Source organism: Humulus lupulus, chromosome 1 (assembly GCF_963169125.1).
Source record: "Humulus lupulus chromosome 1, drHumLupu1.1, whole genome shotgun sequence".
Classification (NCBI taxonomy): Eukaryota; Viridiplantae; Streptophyta; class Magnoliopsida; order Rosales; family Cannabaceae; genus Humulus; species Humulus lupulus.
The window spans coordinates 284,083,271-284,106,412 of NC_084793.1; the positions used below are offsets into that span (position 1 = coordinate 284,083,271).

General features: G+C 37.2%; 1 long non-coding RNA gene across 1 annotated transcript; it reads left to right on the forward strand.

Moving 5' to 3' along the window:
* The first annotated feature begins 19,386 nt into the window (after positions 1–19,386).
* Positions 19,387–21,102, forward strand: LOC133777804 (uncharacterized). The gene is made up of 4 exons (XR_009868840.1): positions 19,387–19,523; positions 19,605–19,680; positions 20,149–20,210; positions 20,931–21,102. It is a non-coding gene; the product is annotated as an uncharacterized LOC133777804 (long non-coding RNA).
* Positions 21,103–23,142: the final 2,040 nt, after the last annotated feature.

Sequence of the window (23,142 nt, forward strand, 5' to 3'; positions counted from 1 at the left end):
GATCATGCTCAGAAGTTGGCCAGTAGATGGGTCCATCTAAAAAAGAAAATTATTTAAACATTGTTACCTTTATAATATTTTCGTAATTGTAAAGATATAGGTTATTATAATTTACGTGATCATAAACATGGGCAACAATGGATTTGGAACCGTGTCCTCCTAGTATGATAATTTTTGCTCGAGCTTCTTTATTTCTCTTTGATATACGCTTCAAACAGAAAATAGTACTCATTAATCTAGATTGTAATTTTATAATTAAACATTAATGTAAAAACTAAGGCATACCTGCTAAGAATCAGAAGCCCAAAAATCGCATATAATTGCCCAATCAAAAGAAGTAATCGACCCACAAGGTTTTGACTTCGCTCTCTCGTTGTCCACCTCTCCTCCAACCTCTACCCAGTGTTTCTTCATCGTGTGGTGCCAATCAGTCAGATGCTTTTGCATTTTTCTTACCATGACATCGTTGATTACTGGATTGTCTTGTGGAAAAATGAATTTGTCCTAAAATCACAATTAAATTTGGAATTTGCTAAAATATTATGAAGATAGACAAAATATTTAATAGTGAGTTATTAAAGATTTAAAAAATACTTACAAATAATCTATGCCGAATAACTTGGATATCAGCTGGCGTTACTTGTTCCCAAGCTAGTGTAGTTGGGGATACGGTGTCACGCAAATAACGAGCCATGGAATTGTTGAACCACTTGTCGTACGTTTGAATAGCTTTTCCAGTTTGTGCATCAAACTCTACTTTCAGATGGCTAACTTTTTTGGTGGCCAGCTCCTTCGCGATATTGACACCATAATAAGCTCCCCCTGCTCCTCTTGGAGCCACCACCGGTGTCATTACTTGGTTTGACCATTCTACATTAAAATATTCATTAATTAACTAATTCAAATTATGTATGTCTGTTGTTTTTTATTATAAAATTAACATTTTATTACTTATGGTCTTTCCCAACCTACCCTATTCCAACCTAGTGGATCCCTTGGAGATAGTAAACAGTCATGTACTTTTCCCCAATTTTTCAAGATGTTTCTCAAACATCTTGACAAAATGAGGAGTAGTACATGAATACATTGGCTATCCCCAAGGTATTCACTAGGTGCATGTCTATTACTTTTTTTTTTTATATATAAAATTAACATTTTATTACTTATTGTCTTTCCCAACTTACCCTATTCCAACCTAGTGGATCCCTTGGAGATAGTAAGCAGTCATGCACCTCTCCTCATTTTTTCAAAATGTTTCTCAAACATCTTGAAAAAATGAGGAGCAATACATGAATACATTGGCTATCCCCAAGGCATCCACTAGGTGCATGTCTATTACTTTTTTTTGATATATAAAATTAACATTTTATTACTTATTGTCTTTCCCAACCTACCATATTCTGACCTAGTGGATCCCTTGGAGATAGTAAGCAATCATGTACTAATTCTCATTTTTTCAAGATATTTCATCAAATATCTTGAAAAAATGAGAACCAGTACATGAATACATTGATTATCCCCAAGGCATCCACTAGGTGCATGTGTACCTATATATGATACTATCATTAATTAATGATAATAAATACAGTTTTCATTGAATTAAATAAAAAGTTACATATATTTGTTTAAATTACATATCACTGTCCTCATCATCACTAACTACAACATCATTACGGACACCAATATCACTATCACTATCGACTAGAACATTGTCGTCATCCTCATCATCTTCATACTCGACCAACATGTCGTCTTCAAATTCAACTTCATCTTCGACAAAAAATTCATCTGAACCTTCGCCAACCAAATTATCGACGTTGTACACTTCAGTGGGATTGACATCAACCCGATCATACTGAAGATTATCAAAAATGGGAAGTTCTTCCCATAACTGAAATGAAGAAGAATTAACTTCTTGAAATATTGGTATATCATTTGTGGTCTCAGTATCATCAACATCAGAATTTGAGAAATTCCATACATTCCTCGGAATGTATTCATTAATGAGCCTCTAATCATCCTCATTTTTCACATCTCGAAGATAATACACCAACTTCGCTTGAGATGCGAGAATGAAAGGATCATCTTTATAACATTCTTCCTTCACATATACGCTCGTAAAATTGGATTCCACTTTAATTCTACTTGTATTGAACCATCTACACTTGAATAGGAGAACACTGTAACCCATCAAGTAGGACAATTCAATTACTTCCAGAACTCCACAGTAGTTCACTTCTTCCTCACTTGGCACCATTACACCGCAATTTTGTGTTTTAAGCTTCATATCACGACCATGAATCACAAATTTCACACCATTCACTATCATCCCTGGATAAGAGAACACGGTGCCGCTTGATTTGTTTGTGAGAGCATACAATTCATTATTAACTTCAGTAGGTGTTGACTCATGCAAACCGTTCACCTATCAACATTAACATTGAAAGTTAGTTTTGGATTTATTAATTGGGGTTTTGGAAAAGAATTGACTAATATACATACTCGTTCTTTGAACCACTGAGGGAACTCAGCTTCTTGCTGAACTTCAAGATTCGAGCCCCCACGTCTTCTTAATTCATCCATATGCTCACTACAAACAGACAATAATGTTATGATTTTGCCTTTACTCGGTATATAAACCAAACAAATTTATTGAAAAAGACTAGAAAACACACCTAAGGTACTCCTTAATTTTGGCACAATTGTCAAGATATACCACTCAACCTTTTGCTTTAACTGCAAATTGAGGAGCATACTTGATTTCTTACCAAATGGACGACCAAAAACCTTATAAATAGAACATTCCCGATTTGGTTGGGATTCAACACAATCGTCATTCCTCTCAGGTTGATTGAATCGAGTCTCAACCCCCCGGAGGTACATTGAGCAAAAGGTTAAGGCTTAGTTCACGACGTAAGCTTCTGCGAGTGAACCTTCCGGACGTGCACGATTTCTTACATACTGTTTATAAACCGCCATTGAATGTTCAATGGGATACATCCACCTAAAGTGCACGAGACCGCCAAGAATTGCCTCTTTCGGAAGAAGCAAAACCAAATGCACCATAATGTTGAAAAATGCTGGAGGAAATATCATTTCCAACTTGCATAAAATGGTGATAATGTCTGTCTCCATCTTCTCAAGGTCTTTCACATTCAAAGTCTGTGAACAAAGCTTTTTGAAAAAACCGCACAACTCAATAATTGGCTTCCGAACTTCAGGAACCAAATACGATCTAATTGTGGTGGGCAACAACTGCTGAAACAACACGTGGCAATCGTGTGATTTCAACCCAGTTATCTTGCCATCATTGACATTGACATTCTTTGAAAGGTTTTTAGCAAAACCGTCTGGGAATTCAACTGACTTCACAGATTCACAGAAAACTCGACGCTCCGAGACATTGAGGGTGTAACTGGCGTGCAGTTTCTTCCATTTGTTTCCCTATTTGCGGAGGTGGAGTTTTTCCCTAATTTTCATGTCTTCTAGATCAAGTCTTGCCTTGTCAGTGTCTTTAGATTTTCCCTCTTAGTTCAACAAAGTTCCCAAGACACTGTCGCAAACATTCTTCTCAATGTGAATTACGTCCAAGTTATGCCTCAGGAATAATTCCTTCCAATAATCAAGCTTGAAAAATATGCTCTTCTTCGATCAATTAAGTTCAATCGGAGCCCTTTTGCGTTTCACAACACCAAATTATTTGTGTTTCCCAGGTTGTCTAATCTGCAAATTCTCTAATTGCTTCAACACATCATCACCAGAGTAATCTTTCGGTGGTGGCCTGAGTTCCTTGTTACTGTCGAATAGTACTCGTTTACTCCTCCATTCATGATCCATATCAAGAAACCTTCTATGGCCAATGTATGAAATTTTACTTCAAATCCCTATAGATGGAGTTTCTTCATTACATGTGGGGCACGCCTTGTACCCTTTTATGCTCCACCCAGACATCATAGCATAAGCTGGGTAGTCGTTAATGGTCCATAAGATTGTTGCACGCATATTGAACAAGGTACTATTGTATGCATCTCGTGTCTCGACACCATTCACCCATAACTCCTTCAAATCGTCAAGCAAGGGTCTCATATAGACATAAATATCTTTTCCAGGTGAAGAAGGACCTGGAATTAGAATAGACAACATTAATGACTGTGGTTTCATGCACTTCCACAGTGGCAAGTTGTATGGGACAAGTATCACAGGCCACATGTTGTAAGAGTTGATCATGTTCCCAAAAGGATTGAAACCATCTGTAGCCAACCCAAACCTAACATTTCGAGGTTCGGCTGCGAAAGATGGGTACAACTCATCAAGGTGCTTCCACGCCTTATTGTCAGCGGGGTGCCTCATCACACCATCTTCCTTTGGCCTTTTAGAATAGTGCCATCTCATATCCTCTGCAGTACATCTCGAACTGTACAACCTTTTCAATCTCGACGTCAACGGAAAGTACCACATGACCTTATGAGCCACTTTCTTCCCGTTCCCACGATTATCTTGCCAGCGACACTCACCACAAACCAGACAGAATTCCAAATTTACATTCTCCTTCCATAAACGTGCACAGTCATGCTTGCAAGCATCGATGGACTCATATCCCAATCCAATACTTCGCAACTTTGCCTTCGCCTTATAGTTAGACTTAGGTAAAATTATTTCGTCAGGCATAGCATCGACTAACAATTCTAGCAAACCATCAAAGTAATGATTGCTGCACTTGTTAATAACTTTCAGATGCATCAGCTTCACCAAGAAGTTCAACGCAGAATACTTTTGGCAACCCAGGTACAATTCACTTGACATCTCCTTAAATAAATTGTCATACTTGTCAAGGTGTTGAACATCATCTTGCAGAGGATCATTATAATTTCCAGCGGGAACATCATCTTCAGCGTAAACATCCTCCAGGATATCCGCTATCTCATCTCTATACTGATCTCCTCCCACATCTGGTGGCGGCGGCAACGTCTCTCCATGGTAATGCCACATTTTGTAGGACTGTATGATGCCATTGTTGAATAAATGCATCGAAATTGCATTTATAGGCTGGAACTTAACATTCCCACATTTCTTGCACGGACAACGAACCAAACCCCGATCGTTCACCTGATTTTTAGCGATCTCGAAGAACTCCTTAACACCATTTCTATACTCCAAAGACCAACGATTCCTCACACTCATCCAACTTCTGTCGCTCGCCATCTTTAAGCGAAATAATTCAGAAAATATTAATAATTGTCTTAAAATGAGGGAAATGATAGTCAAAATATTTTATGACTGTTTGTCTCCCTAATTATCACTAAGTGATAATAATATCCTATCTATGACAAAAATAATTATTTATATTTACCAAAGAAAATGTAGCTAATTATTAATTATTACAATTTTTTAAATCATTTACTTATTTATTACTTTTATTTTAAAACTAATTTAATTATACATTAATTTCTTGATATTTACTAAATTATATTTTATTAAATCATTTATATTTTTAACTTTTTTCAATTACAAAACATCTAATATTAATGTTAAAATTAATTGTTAATTATTATGATTGGTAATTTTATTTTATTTGAATTATAGTTAAAAATTAATTTTTAGATGTATTTTTTAATTATACTTAAACTTTTATTTAATTAATTATTAAATTTTTGTTAATTTTACTAAGTCTAACAGAATTTGGGCAGCATAACGACTATATTTCAAACTATCCCAAAAATTTAAAAACCTACAAATTAAACACATATATAATCAGAATATTCTGAGATCATACAAAACATAAATATACATTAACAAATACATCAATTTACATATATACAAATATTTAACGACAAAAAAACATATACCAAAACTGATTTTTTTATTGATACAAAAAAATTATTAAATACATATTTACAAACATATCACATTTAATATAAAACAATTTAAAAATATAAACATACATTATTAATCGGATTTTTTTTAAGTTCATACTTTAACTAAAATACATATATCATAAAATACAATATAATAAATATTAACAAGCAAAAATAAACAAATACAAATAAGGCATTAAAATAAAAAAAAATACATATTCAAATTTGTTTTTTAATTTTACAAAAAAAAAAAAACAATTAATAAATATTAAAAACATATATTATAAAAATAACTTAAAAATAGTAAATAAAAAATTAAAATATTATAGTGGGTGAAGTGGCTCTGCTCCAGCAGTGGCTCCGCTCTGACTGCTCCGGTAGTGGCTCTGCTTTGGCAGTGGCTCGGGGACTCCATAGAAACAAAAAAAAAATTTCAATACATAAATAAAATAAAATAAAATAAAATACAAAAGTATTTATAAAACTTACCTTAGGGGCGACTTGGAGGAGGAGGGGCGACAGTAGTGGGCTCATGGTGGTGTCGGGGTGGGGCTCGGGTGGGTGGGGTGGCCGTCGGGGTGGGGTGGGGGCTCGGGTGGGGTGCCTTCGGGGTGGGTGGGCTCGGGGTGTCGTCGGGGGTGGGGTGGGGTGGCCGTCGGGGTGGGTGGGCTCGGGTGGGGTGGGGTGGGGTGGGGTGGTCTTCGGGGTGGGGTGGGGGCTCGGGTAGGGTGGGCTCGGGGTGGGTGGGCTCGGGGTGGGCTTGGGCTATCGTCGGGGTGGGGTGGGCTCGGGGTGCGGCTGGTGGGGGTGGTGGAGGGTTGGGGTGGTGGTGGTGCCGTTGAAGAAAGGAAGAAGGGGAAGAGAAAATTGAAAATTGCAAAAATGGGGAAGAAGGGCTCGGGCGGCTGGGTATATCGTTATGACTTAATGCGCCGGCAAAAGTATAAAAATGCGCCGGCAAAAGTCAATCAGAAAACCCTAATCCAAAACGGTGTCGTTTAAATAAGTTTACCTTTTACCGACGCAATTTTAGACTTTTCCCAGCGCAACGAAACGCACCGGCAAAAGTCTGCCCACCTACCTTCTTGAAAATGTGCATATGGTTAATACACACGTGACTTTTGCCGGCACGTTAGGTGAAATGCGCCGGCAAAAGTTTCTGATATCTATCTTCATAAACCTTTGCCGGTGCAATTCGGGTTTGCGTCGAAAAAGGTAAACTTTGCCGACGCAATTCACAAGTGTTTAACCGGACTCTTATGTCACAAGTGTTAAACCAGACTTCTTACATGTTGCGGTGGCCAACCGACTTTAGTTACATATTCACCAGTGGTGAATCAGTTTCTTACTTAGTTCCCTGGTGGCTAGTCGGAGTTCATAGTTGTCACAGTAGCTAGCCGGAATCAGAATCAACTTACTTATGTGTCCCGGAGTTTAATTGAGCTCTTATGTCACGGGAGTTAAACCAGACTTCTTACATATTGTGGTGGCCAACCGACCTTAGTTACATAGTCACCGGTGGCGAACTGGTTTCTTACTTAGTTTCCGGTAGCTAGCCAGAGTTCGTAGTCATCGCAGTAGCTAGCTGGACTGCTTACTTTAGTCATGAGTATGCAAATCTTCTAGGACTACGGTCTTGAGTAAACCTTCTAAGACTAGTTCAAATTATTACCTTATAACTTAGTTATCTAAACTAGTCATTAACGTGTTGTAGCCAAACATATCATAAGTTGTCTTACCCGGATTCCTCAGTGCTTGCTTGTGGAAATATTTTATCCAGAAGCGAGCCTTCCCGCTTAGATAACATTGTAGTGAAACCACACAATAACTCAGATTAATTATGGCGTTTGATTAATTAAGTTTATGCCTTTAAGTTGAGCGATTAGGAATGAGCTTAACAAGTTTTCAATACTTCAAAAGCATTTGCTCTTAAATCTTAAAACGTAGACTAAACCCTTGAATTTGTAGCCTTATCACATTATTCATAAAAAAACATGCCTCCAAATAATGGTGCCAGAAATTTGGAAATAAATTCTCGATTGCATAAAGAGACCACTTTCTTAAGCCTAAAGAGAACTTTCATTACCACTTTCTTATTTTCCTTATAAAAATAAGTGTTAAATGCTATGTCCCGCTTTATTAAAATTGTAAATTAAAAATGTCCATTTTCAGTAAATTAGGAAACACATAAGTTTTCTTATCCAAAAAGATTTTATTTTCTCAGTTGACCAAATAAACAAATTTTAGTCCTATCTTACACCGGAGTACTATCTTAAGATTTTCAATAAAATGTAAAACCTAATTATATTTTAAGTCACTTAAATCTTAAACCTTTATCCATAGAAAATTATCTTATATTTACTTTAAGAAAAAGAAACATGCTTTGACTAGTGAATTATGACTTAAAGTTTAAAAAACCAAATCTGTCCAAAACATAATTTGATTTGACAACTGTTTTAGAAAAAACAAAACTCACAATATATGGGGTATTTCTTAGTCAACTCTTGTAGGGCTTATAATTAATATAAAAAGAGTCTAAATAATTAAAACCATCTAAAAATGTTGATTTTAAACTTGTCAAAGCGTTGCTCAAACATGCACTCTTCAAGCTGTCAGTTTTTTCACTTCGGCTTGCCCATCAATCACAAAAAGCTTACAACTTGACCTAGACATAACGTTTTTTAGTGTTTCAAAATGCTAAAATCAATTAATCTTCCTAAATAATGAAATTCTGAAAGTCTCATTTAAAAATTTGACCAATAACCTAGTGTTTGGCCCGTGGAAGCCACTATAACAGCACTTTCTTAGCAGCAAACAGTTTTGAACATCTAAGTTGGAAAATTTATAACTCCCAAACTATATTGAATTTTTAAAAACTGTTTCATGAGCTTAATATTCAATATGTCCATAACATTAAGTAAAAAATTTAGCCAAAAATAATAATTTTTACCACTCAACTAACTGTTTAAAATTTTAAGGTCGGAACTGCCAAATCCTAATCCAGCTTACACTAGATTCCCAAAAAGCTCATAACTTGAGTTATATAAAACGTTTTTCAGTGGTTCAAGATGTTAAAATCATGTAATATTTCCAAATAATATATTAAAAAAACTTCCATTGAATAATTAGGTTATTTAGGTATGATTTAGCCCTTTGGAAGCCACTGAAATTTTTTGGCAGCAAACATGCATCAACCAATCCTATGGAACTTTAGATTCCAAGCTACCAAACACCACATAAACCACATGCAAGCATCATCAGCCCACTAAATAACCTTATTACAACCCAAATAACTAATTTAACTCACAAAATAATAATCAAATTCAGATTTTCTAAAGCCATTAAAATGTTATGGTAAGAATCAAGATTTTTACCTCTTGATGTAAAGCCTTTGGGGTGGTTGAGCTCTTAGGGTTTCAGACCACTTCTCAATACTTCACACACTTAAATCCCTTCCCATAAACTCTAAGAATCAGTTTATAGAGCTAGAAAAAGAAAAGGAGAGGGATGCTTAAAAATAGTTTGCTCTAGGGTTTACCTCTTTCAAAACTTTCCTTCTAAGCTTACATGCATGTAGATGATGGTGCTCACACTTGCATCAACCACACCTAGGTTTGAAATGATGGCTATGGTGAGTGTTAAACCAACATGCATAGAGTTTTAAAACCCTTAAAGGTTCGGTCAACATAGGAAGATGAAGGAAAATAAAGATGGTAAGAAGAACTAGAGAACTCACCCCTTTTTCTTAACTTTGGTTCAAGCTTTTTGTAAAACCTTCAATGGTGCTCTAAATTTCTAGAGAGAGAAGAGAGCTTTGAGAGAGATGAGTGTGTGCTGAAAAAAATCAAATAGAGTAAGAGAGAGGGAGGGTTCGGTTGGGGTCTTTGGGTGGTGAGATGGAGCTTTGAGTTAGCTTAGTTTTCTTTTCAATAAAAAAAATGATAAAATGGGAAAATAATGATGGCTATTTTCTTGAAATTCTATTGGGAAATTTTTTCCCACTCAAGCACTCTACATAACCAGCCACACATGCCTCAAAGTGCCCTCAATTTAAATTTTATTAATCCTCAAATAAGCTTGAACATAAGGTCAAAAAGGCATTTAGCATAGTGTATAGTTTTGATTAATTTTTCTTAGTGAGAAAAATCAATTTAAATAAAGTGTGACATCACCACACTTATCATATTTTATTATTAAAATAACCTATAGTTATTTTTTTTTAAGTTTATCCTCAAACTTAGTTTTTCCATAATTATTCCATAAAGAATACTTTATCCAAGATTTTTACTCGATTAGGGTTTTTGACCCGGTCCACGACCAAAGGTTCCGGTTTCTAAAAAAACCGCACTTACCACAATATGGCTAGCTTTCAAACATCACGAACTTCTTCTAACATAAAATGTTCTTCTGAAATAATACATAATATAGGGATTTAAAATACCCAAAACTAAGGTTTACCCAGTGCCCTAAACGCGGGGCGTTACAATACCTACAATTTATACAAGTTTCATCCTCGAAACTTAGAACAACTGTGGGTATAACTCTCTCATCCGGTCTTTGGGTTCCCATGTTGCTTCTTCTACCCCGTGGTTACACCACATCACCTTAACCAAGGGTATAGTCTTATTACGCAGCACATTATCCTTACGATCTAGAATTCTTACTGGTTTCTCCTCATAACACAATTTCGGATCCACCTCCAACTGTTCATAACTAAGTACATGGCTCGGGTCTTCCACATATTTTCTCAACATAGATACATGGAATACATCATGTACTCGAGCCAAAGCAGGTGAGAGAGCTAATTGGTAGGCTACCATGCCGATTTTCTCCACAATCTCAAAAGGTCCGATATACCTTGGACTTAATTTTCCTTTCTTACCAAAACGCAGAGCTCCCTTCAACGGAGCCACCTTCAGGAGCACCTTATCTCCAGCTTCAAATGCCAAGGGTCTTCGGCGTCAGTCCGGATATTTGTGCTGTCGATCTATGGAGGTTTGCAGCCTCTCCCTAATCTTCTTGATATCTTCGGTAACTTTGTCCACTTTCTCTGTACCCAAGAATTTTCTTTCACCGGCTTCGTACCAATGAATCGGGGATCGACACTTTCAGCCATACAGGGCTTCATACGGTGCCATCTTAATAGAGTCATGTTGTTGTAAGAAAATTCCATCAGTGGATGTTTTCTGCTCTACGACCCATGGAAGTCAAGTACACAGGCTCTCAACATGTCTTCTAGGGTTTGGATCGTTCGCTCACTCTGGCTGTATGTTTTGGGATGGAAAGCAATGCCAAACTTAAGTTGAGTCCCCAAACCTTCTTGCACCCTTTTCCAAAATGCCGGGGTGAAAGTGATGGACTTAGGTACTCCATGTAGTCGTACAATCTCTACTATGTATAAGTCTGCTAACTTATTCGCAGAATAAGTTATCTTAATGGATAGGAATTGTGCCGACTTGGTCAATCTATCAACAATAACCCATATCCTATCTTGACCTTTAGGAGTATTTGGCAGTCCAGTAACAAAATCCATTGTGATCATCTCCCACTTCCATTCTGGAATCTCTAGCAGTTACAGCAACCCAGCTTGGTGCTTCGCCTTAGTTTGTTTGCAGGTGAGGCAATGAGCCACATATTCTACTACTTCCTTTTTCATCTTTGGCCACCAAAAATATTTCCTTAAATCCTAGTACATTTTTGTGGCACTGGGGTGCATTGTGTAAGAGGCATTGTGTGCCTCATAGAAGATTTTCTTCTTAATCTCTGCATCTTCGCGAACACAAATTCTACATTTAAATCCTAACACCCCATCTTCCAATATGTGGAATCCCGGTCGCATGTCCTTCCTCACCTCATGTTTGATATGCTCATACCAAGGTTCCAAAAGTTGTCCTCCTTGTATGACGTCCATAATGATGGGTTGCATAGAAAGATTTGCTAATTTTCCAACAACTACCTTGAGATCCAACGTAGAGATGTCACCTTCAGTTCCAAGGGCATTTCCTACACTATCATCACGTACGCCATCGGCTGCCGACTCAGAGCATCTGCCACCTTATTGGCCTTTTCGGGATGGTATATAATGTCACAATCATAATCATTAAACAATTCTAACCACTGGCGTTGCCTCATGTTCAATTCCTTCTGGGTAAAGAAGTACTTGAGGCTCTTGTGGTTAGCGTAAATGTCACAATGTATCCCATAGAGATAATGCCTCTAGATTTTTAATGCGAACACTACTATAGCCAACTCTAAGTCATGCGTCGAGTAGTTCTTTTCGTAATTCTTTAGCTGTCAGGATGCATAATGTAACACCTTGGCTAGCCAAGACCGTTACGCTGTGTATTTTAAATAGTAATTAACTCCTAAATGAGTCATTAGGCCATAAATGTGCATCTAAATGTGATTATCGGTCCAGGGTTAAAAATTTTGGTAAAAAAGAATGGATATTTAATTAAAATGTTAAGCTATACATGGGATCCCATAATAAACATTTACAACGTTGTTTACAGTTCCAAAATGGTCATTACAACTCAAAAGTTACAATCTGCCGACCTAAGCGGCAAAAATAGGGTTTAACCCTAGTTCCTCTGAGAAACCTTGGCCGTGGTGGTCAATCAGCCGCATATGTACACGTCACCACCTAAGCTCTCCAACTCATTGCTGGTCCAACTTTCATTTCCCCTTACCTGCACCACATAGCACCCGTGAGCCAAGAACCAGCAAGAAAACTTAAACATGCTCATAAGCAGTTAATAATACATTATCAAACCATAATAAGCATGCCTAATAGTAATAACCCTACTCATGCATGCATACCATTCATATAAGTGACCACAACTTCATGTGGGACCAAATGTCCTAAACTAATGATTAACAAAATCATATCCAGGCCTGTTGCCCAAGTTACATGATTAATAAACCACACTAGGGCCCAACCCTAGGATATGGGACTAATAAGTCACCCTGGGGCCCATTGCCCTATCCTCTGAATAACCATCCTTGGAGCTGGCCCAGCGTACCTGACGCTTTAGTTTTACATGACCATTGGGTCGAACAAGCATATGATGCGCTCCTGATTAGATCTAACCATATCGACCAGTGCTCTACACTCTATTTCCGCCCTTGACTCATAAGTCAATGCTCTTCGACCAGTGCTCAACGCTATTGCCGTCTGTAACGACCCAACTATCTATGAAACTTAGGTCATTAAACCCACTAGACATAAGCACAACTTTGAAAAGAACATACATAAGAAAATTCATAACTTTATTGAAAACTTTAAAGAAACAATATTTGTAATACATAAATGAGCTCATTGTTTTAAAATAAAACATAACTTTAAATATAATTGTTTACAAAGCTACATGCGGAAAAATACATAAAAACATAATTTTAAAGAGACTAAAAAAAACGTTGTCCTCGAATCGACACGCAACCCATCCACTCCATTCACCTCCATACACACACACCAAGCTTCCAAGAATCCTTCCGCCTCTGCATCTATTTTCCTACATCATACTAAAAGAAAAAGAGTGAGCCTAATGCCCAGCAAGGAAAAACTACTAACAACATAAACATGCACATAAAATCATATCATAACATATGCTATAAACATATCATAACATATACTATAAACATATTTTAACATATACTATATAAGACTATACTAATAATGGCCATTATGACATGTGATAAACCATCTACGTCCCCTGTCTAATATTTGAGGTAGGTTAGATCACATGTAGTGTATGATAACCCATCTACGTCCCCTGTCTAATATTTGAGGTAGGGTAAATTATAACATAACATATAAAAACATAAACTTATCATACAAACATACAAGATCTAGCCTATTTTCCTTACCAAAATACTGGGATGATGAGAACAAGGTCAGGATTTTGGAACACTCCTAAAAACCATTAATAGAGAGGTGAGTTTTCTAAAAGAAAGAGATGAAGAGGAATGAACTAAACCATCGAGAAGATACTTACCAACAAGAAATCTCAAGTTCGAAGAACTTAGATGCCTAACCAAGAATAGAGAAGATTGAGTTAGCAATTGAGTAGAGAAAAACTATAAGAACTAATGAAACAATACAGAAAAGGAACTAAGAATAGGAATACCTTTGAAATTGCTATGACCAAACTACACCTCGAAACCGAAATACACACTATGAACCTTACTTCCCAAGTGTCTAATAAGCTTAGAATGATAAAGCTTATAATCCCAACCCAAGTGTTTATCACTCTATAGTCTCACTAGCACCTAGAAGGCTCTGATCAATGTTTGAAGAATGAATGAAAAGGCTTGGTGCTAGATACTATATATAGTGTTCTAGGAATAAAAATCTTCTTTTTGGCTTTGAATAAAAATAATGAATTTAATTGAAAATATTTGAATATTCTTCAGCCAAAGGCTTAGAACTTGGTAAAATTGTTCAGAGAGAGGTTTAAGGAGTCAAAGCTTGATTTTTAAAAACAAAAATAATCAAAACAAATAGAATCCTAACTTCTAACTCCCTAAATCTCGTAACTCTAAACTCACCTATAGTAAAATCAACATATCTGGATCTGTAGGATTTCGATTTAGACTATCTTTATATCGTTAGAAAGCTAATTAAATTATCTACAACTTTCTAGAATTACTATTTTTCGAAATTCATAACATAACTGGGTCAAAAGCAGGTCGGAAGTTACAGTACCCTAAAGTTACGAAAATCTATTTAATTATCTAAAAAACAACCTAATCCACAAATAAATAAAATTGTGATAAATGTCATGTTCCTAACAGATTCTGGTGAAGACTAAGTCTTATATTTCCCTTATTTTATCATTAAAATAATAATTCCTTAATAATCATGCATATGACAAGTGTCATAATCCTATTGGCTCTATCTAAACCTTAGGAATAACTATGCTCATGACAAGTGTCATATTCTTATTAGCTTTATCTAAACCTTATGTTATAATAATCATCATATTAATAACCAACAATATTAATCAAACCTTATGTTATAATTAATATTCTTAAACTATAGGTTAAACTTATAAAATCCATAACTATTGCTAGGAGTTTCCAACTAAATCCCAACTTGAACCAAAATCCACAGTAATAAACATACTATAACTACTACTAGCTATTACTATTACTACTACTATCTAACTAGCTAAGTAAAGTTCTTGGACTCTACAATTCTCCCCTACTAAAAAGAATTTCGTCCTCGAAATTTACTTACCAAATAATTCCGGATACCGAACTTGCATGTCCTCCTCCAACTCCCACGTTGCCTCTCGTTCATAACTATTTCTCCATAGGACCTTGACTATTAGAATACTTTTAGACCGTAATTCTTTCATCCCTCTATCTAGGATGCTAACCGGCTGTTCCTCGTAACTCAAGTCTTTCTGGAGTGCCATCATATCATACTTGAGGACCTGAGATGGATCTGACACATATCTACGCAGCATTGAGATGTGGAACACATTGTGACTATCTGCTAAAGCTAGCGGTAGGGCTAATCTATATGCAACTGCTCCCACTTTGTCCAATATCTCAAAAGGACCTATAAACCTGGGACTAAGCTTGCCTTTCTTCCCAAATCACTTCACACCTTTCATAGGAGATATTCTTAAGAAAACTTGATCTCCGACTTTGAATTCCACATCACGTCGCTTGGCATCCGCATAACTTTTCTGACGACTCTGAGCAGCGAGCATACGCTGTCTAATCAGCGCTACTGCATCCTGAGCTTCTCTAACAACTTCGGGTCAAAGTAGTTGCCTTTCTCCTACCTCATCCCAATGTAGTGGCGATCGATACCTCCTTCCATAAAGTAGCTCGTAAAGTGCCACCCCAATCGTTGACTGGTAGCTATTGTTGTAGGAGAACTCTATCAGTGGCAAATACTTACTCCATGATCCTCTGAAATCAAGTACACAAGTGCGCAACATGTCTTCTAAAATCTGTATGGTACGCTCAGACTGACCGTCTGTTTGAGGATGAAATGTTGTACTAAGACTTAACTTGGTACCCATAGCTTGCTGCAAGCTTCTCCAAAATCTTGATGTAAACACCGATTCTTTATCGGACACTATTGTCTTGGGGATTCCATGCAGTCTTACTATCTCTTGAACATAAATATCTGTGTATTGCTCAGCTGTGTATGACATCTTGATAGGTAGAAAATGAGCTAACTTGGTTAATCTATCTATTACTACCCAAGCCGAGTCGTGTTGCTTATTCGTGCGAGGCAAACCCGTCACGAAATCCATTGCTATGTCGTCCCATTTCCATTTTGGAATGCTGAGTGGTTGCAATAAGCCTGCAGGCCGCTGATGTTCTGCTTTCACTTGCTGGCACACCAAACATTTAGACACGTACTCCGCTATATCCTTCTTCATTCCTGGCCACCAGTACATTGCCTTGATGTTGTGAGTCATCTTGGTCGACCCTGGGTGAATTGAGTATGGGGTATTGTGCGCTTCTTCTAGAATCTTCACCTTAATCCCTTGATCGTTTGGCACGCATACTCGATCCTTATATCTTAATAACCCTTGGCTTGATATTGAGAAATCCGTGGCCTTCCCTTCTCTAACTGCATCTATATGTGTTACTAACGTGTCATCATGCACTTGCCCATTCCGTATATCTTTTAACAGACTTGACTGAATGGACAAGTTAGCCAGTTTACCAATGACTACTTCTATTCTAGCATTGATCAACTCCTGCTGTAACGGCTTTTCTATTCCAGCTAACGCTGCTAGACTTCCATAATTCTTTCTACTTAGCGCATCAACAACTACGTTTGCCTTTCCTGGGTGGTATAAAATTTCGTAGTCATAATCTTTCACTAGCTCTAACCACATGCGCTGCCTCATGTTGAGCTCCTTCTGAGTGAAGAAATACTTTAGGCTTTTGTGGTCCGTATAGATCTCACACCGTTCTCCATAAAGATAGTGGCGCCAGATTTTTAACGCAAAGACCACCGCTGCCAACTCCATATCGTGAGTTGGATAGCGTTGCTCGTACTCCTTCAATTTTCTTGAGGCGTAGGCTATCACCTTGTCATTCTGCATCAGCACACAACCCAACCCTTGCTTCGACGCATCGCAATAGACTGCAAACTTGTTATTGGGTGTCGGTACACAAAGTACTGGTGCTGAGCATAGCTTATCTTTAAGCAACTGGAAACTTTCTTCACACTTATCATTCCAGTTGAACCTCTGCTGCTTCCGAGTCATGTTGTTGAGCAGAGTGGCTATCTTGGAAATACCTTCTACAAACCTCCGATAATAGCCTGCTAATCCCAGAAAGCTTCTTACTTCTGACGCATTCTTTGGTCTTGGCCAATCCTTCACAACCTCTACTTTAGATGGATCTAAAGCAATCTCACCCTTGGATACTATGTGGCCAAGAAATGCTACTTGTGAAAGCCAAAATTCGCACTTCTTGAACTTGGCGTAAAGCTGATGCTCCTTTAGTCATAATAAGATTAACCTTAAATGTTTCTCGTGTTCAACTTCATTCTTTGAGTACACCAAGTTATCGTCAATGAATACTACAACAAATTTATCCAAGTAGTCCTTAAAGACCTTATTCATTAAATCCATGAATGCGGCTGGAGCGTTGGTAAGACCGAAAGACATGACTAAAAACTCGTAATGCCCATAATGAGTTCTAAAGGCTGTCTTAGAAATGTCTTCTTCCCGTACCTTGAGCTGATGATACCCAGACCGTAAGTCAATCTTTGAAAACACGATCGCACCTCGAAGTTGATCAAACAAGTCGTCAATTCGGGGTAGCAGGTACTTATTCTTAATCGTCACCTTATTCAGCTCGCGGTAATCTATGCACATCTGCATACTGTCGTCCTTTTTCTTCACAAACAAAACCGGTGCTCCCCATGGTGAATGGCTTGGTCTAATGAAACCCAAGTCTAGAAGTTCTTGTAGCTGCATCTTTAACTCCTTGAGTTCGGTAGGTGCCATCCGGTATGGTACCTTGGAGATAGGCTCGGTGCCCGGTACTAGCTCGATTGTGAAGTCAATTTCCTGCGTCGGTGGCAATCCTGGCAAGTCGTCAGGAAATACCTCTGGAAATTCCCTTACAATACATACATCTCTGACCTTTAGTGGTGTTTCCTTTACCACATCCGTAGCACTAGCTAAGAATGCTTGACATCCTTTTTTATCATCTTCTGAGCTTTAAGTGGTGAAATAAGCGATGTGTGTAGACCTGAAACCTTTCCCATAAAACATAACCTCTGGCCGTCAGGAGTCTTGAACATTACTTGCTTACGTTTGCAGTCGATGGTTGTGCCATGCCTTGCCAGCCAGTCCATTCCCAGTATCACGTCGAAGTCTTTAATCTCTAGTTTTATCAGGTCTCCTTCTAGTTCTACATCCTCTATCTTGATTGGTACGCCTCGTACTACCCATGATGATAGGACTACTTCACCTGAAGGTAATTCTGTTACAAACCTAGTTCTAAATTTTTCACAAGGTTTGTCTAATTTCTCTATCATTCCTAACGAGATATACGAATGAGTGGCTCCCGAATCAAATAATACATAACATTTATTATGGAGAATAGAAACCTGACCTGTAACTACTTTATTGCTAGTGTCAGCTTCTCCTTGGGTGAGAGCAAAAACTCTGGCAGGAACCATCTTATCATCCTTTTTCCCCTCTGACTTGAGCTGAGGACAGTCCTTCTTCCGGTGCCCATTCTGACCATAGTTGTAGCATCCCTTGGTGTTTGCGCGGCACTCACCAGGATGTTTCTTTTTGTAGCACCCACATTATTTTGATATAATATAGCCAATAATCACATGATTGCATTGCATTGCATTACATATCATACAATATGTATAATTTGAGCATATGCATATTCTTATAAGTGTTTTCATGTATAAGTATAAAAGTTGTGTATGTGATGTCTATATGTATGTTCAATATTATTAACCTTGTGGCATTTGAGTTGTCTTTAATGGGTGTTTTATGTGCTCAAGATAAAAGAAAGTATGAAAAATATGGACAAGGCATGGAATTAAGTGATGAAAGTGAGATATAGAAGGCAAAATAGGTTAAGTAGTGAAAAATAGTACAATGTCGATTACTACTATTTCGGGGTAAAATTGAGTATTAGTGGATTTACCAAATATAATTGAGGTATGATTAAGGTCTCATTGATGAAGTAAAAATGGTTTTAGAACCATTAGATCAATTCTTGATGGGAGGTATACATAACCAGTGGTATTGATGCAAAGTCAAAACGAGCTTAGCATAAGTGCGCTACGCTCGATCGGGTAAGCATAACTATTGGGTATGAAGTCATATGGACCTAAGGTTTGGTGTGAGTGTTTTACACATAAGGATAATAGGCCCACCAGATGATTAAGTCGAAATTATTGAAGTGATAAGGTTTTCATAAGTCAAAAGGTGAAATGATGAGGTGTAAGGTGTCAAATTTTGATACAATAAGGCCAAATCATTGAAAATAAAGAATTTTCATCAACCTTATCACTTTGCACGACCATTACTCTGAAAAACAGAGAGAAAATAAAACCAAAAACCATTTCTTGGCTGGTTTGAAGAAATTCTAAGGAGATCCAAGTGAAATCAAAACCAAAGAAGTGGATTAAGCTTAGTTCTAGCCTTTTTTATGGTAAGTTCTTGTACTTGGAAGTTAAACTATGTTTTTGAATTTTGCTGAGAGCTTATCTATGGTGTTTTATCTCTTGTTAAGATATTTCTTGGTGGTTTCCAAGTGGTTTGAGGTTTAGAAAAGCTAGAAGAGATTGTTTTCGCCGAAAAGTTGCTCGGTAAGTGAAAATTTGTGTTTTATGAGGTTCTTGGGGTTCTTGGAGTACAAACTGATTTTTGGTTATTTTATTGAGTTTATAAGAGAGTATATATGTTTATAAATGTTTGAATAGATGTGGAGACTCATTTAATTTGGGTGATGATCTAGGAGATAAGAATTTTATCAAAATCGGTATATGATAACTTTATGATGAATCATGTTGGTATTTGGGATATATGGTTATGGCAGGTTATTTGATGTTGATTATTGGTTGATTTTGATATTTAAGGATAGCTAAAATTAAGGGGAAACTCTGTCAAAATTTCTCCAAATGTCTAAGATAAATTTAATGCTCGATCTAGGTGGTTTAAGGCATTTTAGGCATGAATTGGATAAGAAATTTGATATGATGTTTTATGGGTATTTTTAAATGAGAGTTCAATGTATTACTGCCATCATTATGATGAGAAATCCATGCCATTGTCAGGATAATCACATCAACACCTAAGACACCACTTGTTACACGGTGAAATATATTTTGGACAGAAGGTAAGTAAAGTACTCAACTGCAACACAAGAATTACATGTTATGTGAAAGTATGCATTATATGAATATTTTGTGAGTAGGTGGTATTAACATACATTGACACTTCATCATAAATTTGTATGCATGGCATAATAGTGATATGGTAAATTATTATATGATATAAGACCATGCATGATATTATGATGATTAATTATATGATGCCTTTGCAGGTTTTGTGCAACATAAAAGAAAGTTGTAATAAGAAGTTTAAGTTCAGTGCCATTGTTTTAAAAAGGCAAATGAAAGTGTTAATAAGTGTAAACGGAAGCCTATAGTAGGCTTATAGTGGCTGCCCAATAATTTGGGCTAGGTTTTAGTAAACCAATTATATTGTTTGCCATGTTTCCGTTTTTATTTCTCCTCCATATGAGTTATTGTTATATGTATTGACACCACAATGTGTGGCCGCCTTAACTCTTGAGCCCGACGGGGCAACGATGGAATAAGGTTTTTAATGTGCCCTACTGTGGTGATGGCTAGCCGGAGGAGAACCCATGGGATTTTATATTATATGTGTAACAAGCCCTGCAGGCATTGACCAATTCAAACAGTGTGCAAAATATTAAGGGGCCCAAATTTTTTAAAAAGAAGTTGTGTATGTCCATTGATATTGGGTAATCATTAGCATTGCATGCATTACTTTGCTTACTAAGCTTTAGGCTCACAATTGTCTTGTGTTACAGGTAGAGAAAGAAATGAGTGAATGACATAAGGAGAACTGAAGCATGGTCCTGACCCTGATTTGTACTTATGAACATATCGACCTTTTTGTGGGTTATTTCAGTTATCAGTGTGATGTTTGTAATAAAGTGTGAAGTTATGTTTTGAAAACAAATTGGGTTATTTAATACTTAAGTATAATATGTTTGAGACACACTTTATGTTTAATGTAAATAATGTGAAATAAGTTTTCAAGTTTAAAAAAAAAAAATGTCAAGTCTTCCGCAGTAATAAATTATGATATAGTTTTAAAATGTAACACCTCAAATATGGTTTTAACTAAAGTAAGTGAGGGTGTTACACTTTTGGCACTTAGCACATTGCAGGTACTCTACATAACCCGACCTATTTCCTCCATTGTTCGTTCGTGCCCTCTTATCGTTGTCGGACTACTTGTTGTCAGCATGCCTTCTTTTCTGACCGTTATTGTTGTTGGACTGCTGGTTGTTGTTCCGACTTGTCTGAGGTTGACCCTGCTGTCTAGGCTCAGGCTTACTGGCTTCTTCTTTACTAACGTTAGCCTGCAGCCTTTCTACTTCTATTGCCGTCTCTAAAACGTCGGCATAAGTAGTATTTCCTGGGTTTGCTAACTTAACCCCTAGCTCGATCTTCGGTCGAAGTCCTCTAACAAACTTGTTCACCCTTAGAAAATCAGTTGGAACCATCTCAAATGCAAACTTAGCTAATCGGTCGAACTGCCGAGCATACTCTGCTATTGTCAAATTGCCTTGCTTTAGACTAGCCAATTCCTCGACCCTTGAAGCAATCACAGCTGAATTGTAGTACTTTTTGTGGAACAACTCCACAAATCTGGTCCAAGTCATAGTGGCGACATCGTGAGTCTGCTGTACTAGGTCCCACCATATTCTTGCATCCTTCTTGAGTAGAGACGAAATGTAAGATATGCGGTCCGCGTTGCTGAGGTTCATGTGCACAAGGATCGACTCCACATTTCTGAGCCACTCTTCCGTCGAAGGGGTCAGTTGTCCCTTAAAAATTTGGAGCGTGTTGCGTACGAAACCGCTCATAGATAGGCTCCACATGTTGAGCTGGGTATGGCGCATAGTTTGCCATTGGCCATCCCCCATATGGACCAACTTGATGGGGTGCTGGGGCTATTTGTTGTGGCTGTGGTTGCGGCTGAGGCTACTGTCGCTGTTGTTGCAGTAATTCCTTAACTTGCCATCGTAGTCTGGCAACTTTCGCAGTGTTGTCAACCGGCGGCGATGCACTCCGGTTGGCATTTGGACGCCTTCCCCTTCTGCGAACTGGAGGGGATTCATTCATCTCAGGGGTGACGTTGGGGACATTGCCATGGGTGCGAGTAGATATTCGGAGCGACATCTTCAGCAGAGTTCTAACAGTTGAGAAAAACATGTTAGAACTTACCTTAATAGGCTCTAAAGCAAGAACTTAATCTAAGCAAACATAACTCGGACCTATTAATTATGACTTCTTATGAAAAAAATTATATAAGCCTTCTTTATAATTAGGGTGTGTTTCTAAACTTAGAAAAATAAGCCATCTTTATTATTTTCTAAGTGTGTTTCTAATTATCCTATATGACTTAATTCTCAGGCTCGAAACTCATCGTTGTTCCAAAGTTAACCATACTGAGGGAGGGCTGGGATCAGTAAAATCGTTCCCACTACTATGGCCCCCTATCTCTCAATATAGAGAATCTGGTTCATTGATTTGTATCCACCCTCACTGAACTTAGTCATTATTCATTAAATTTATTATTTATTATGATTGCAAAAATAAAATCAAACTCATACATGTCATCAAAATAACAATAATATTAATTTGGAAAAACAATTTTCACTAAGTACAATCATAAATGCAAAACAATAAATAAATAAACTAATCTTTTCTAAAAATCGGGATCTTCTACATCAGATCCTTCATCTAACATGTCATCATCTATCTCTTCATAATCATCATTTTTGTGAGCCTAAAAAATTCCTCTTGGAAGATTGGTAAAAATTCTATTCTTTTGTTCTTGTGTGAATTGGAATTCCATCTTAGATGTAAACCTTATTATGAGAAAATAATATCTCATAGCCGGTGGTACTTCATCCTCAACATCTATTGTCTCCCATATTTCTTCCAAAGCAGCAATTACAAAAGGAAAATCTCTAAAAAGCCTAATTACTAAAATATATTGCTCCATAG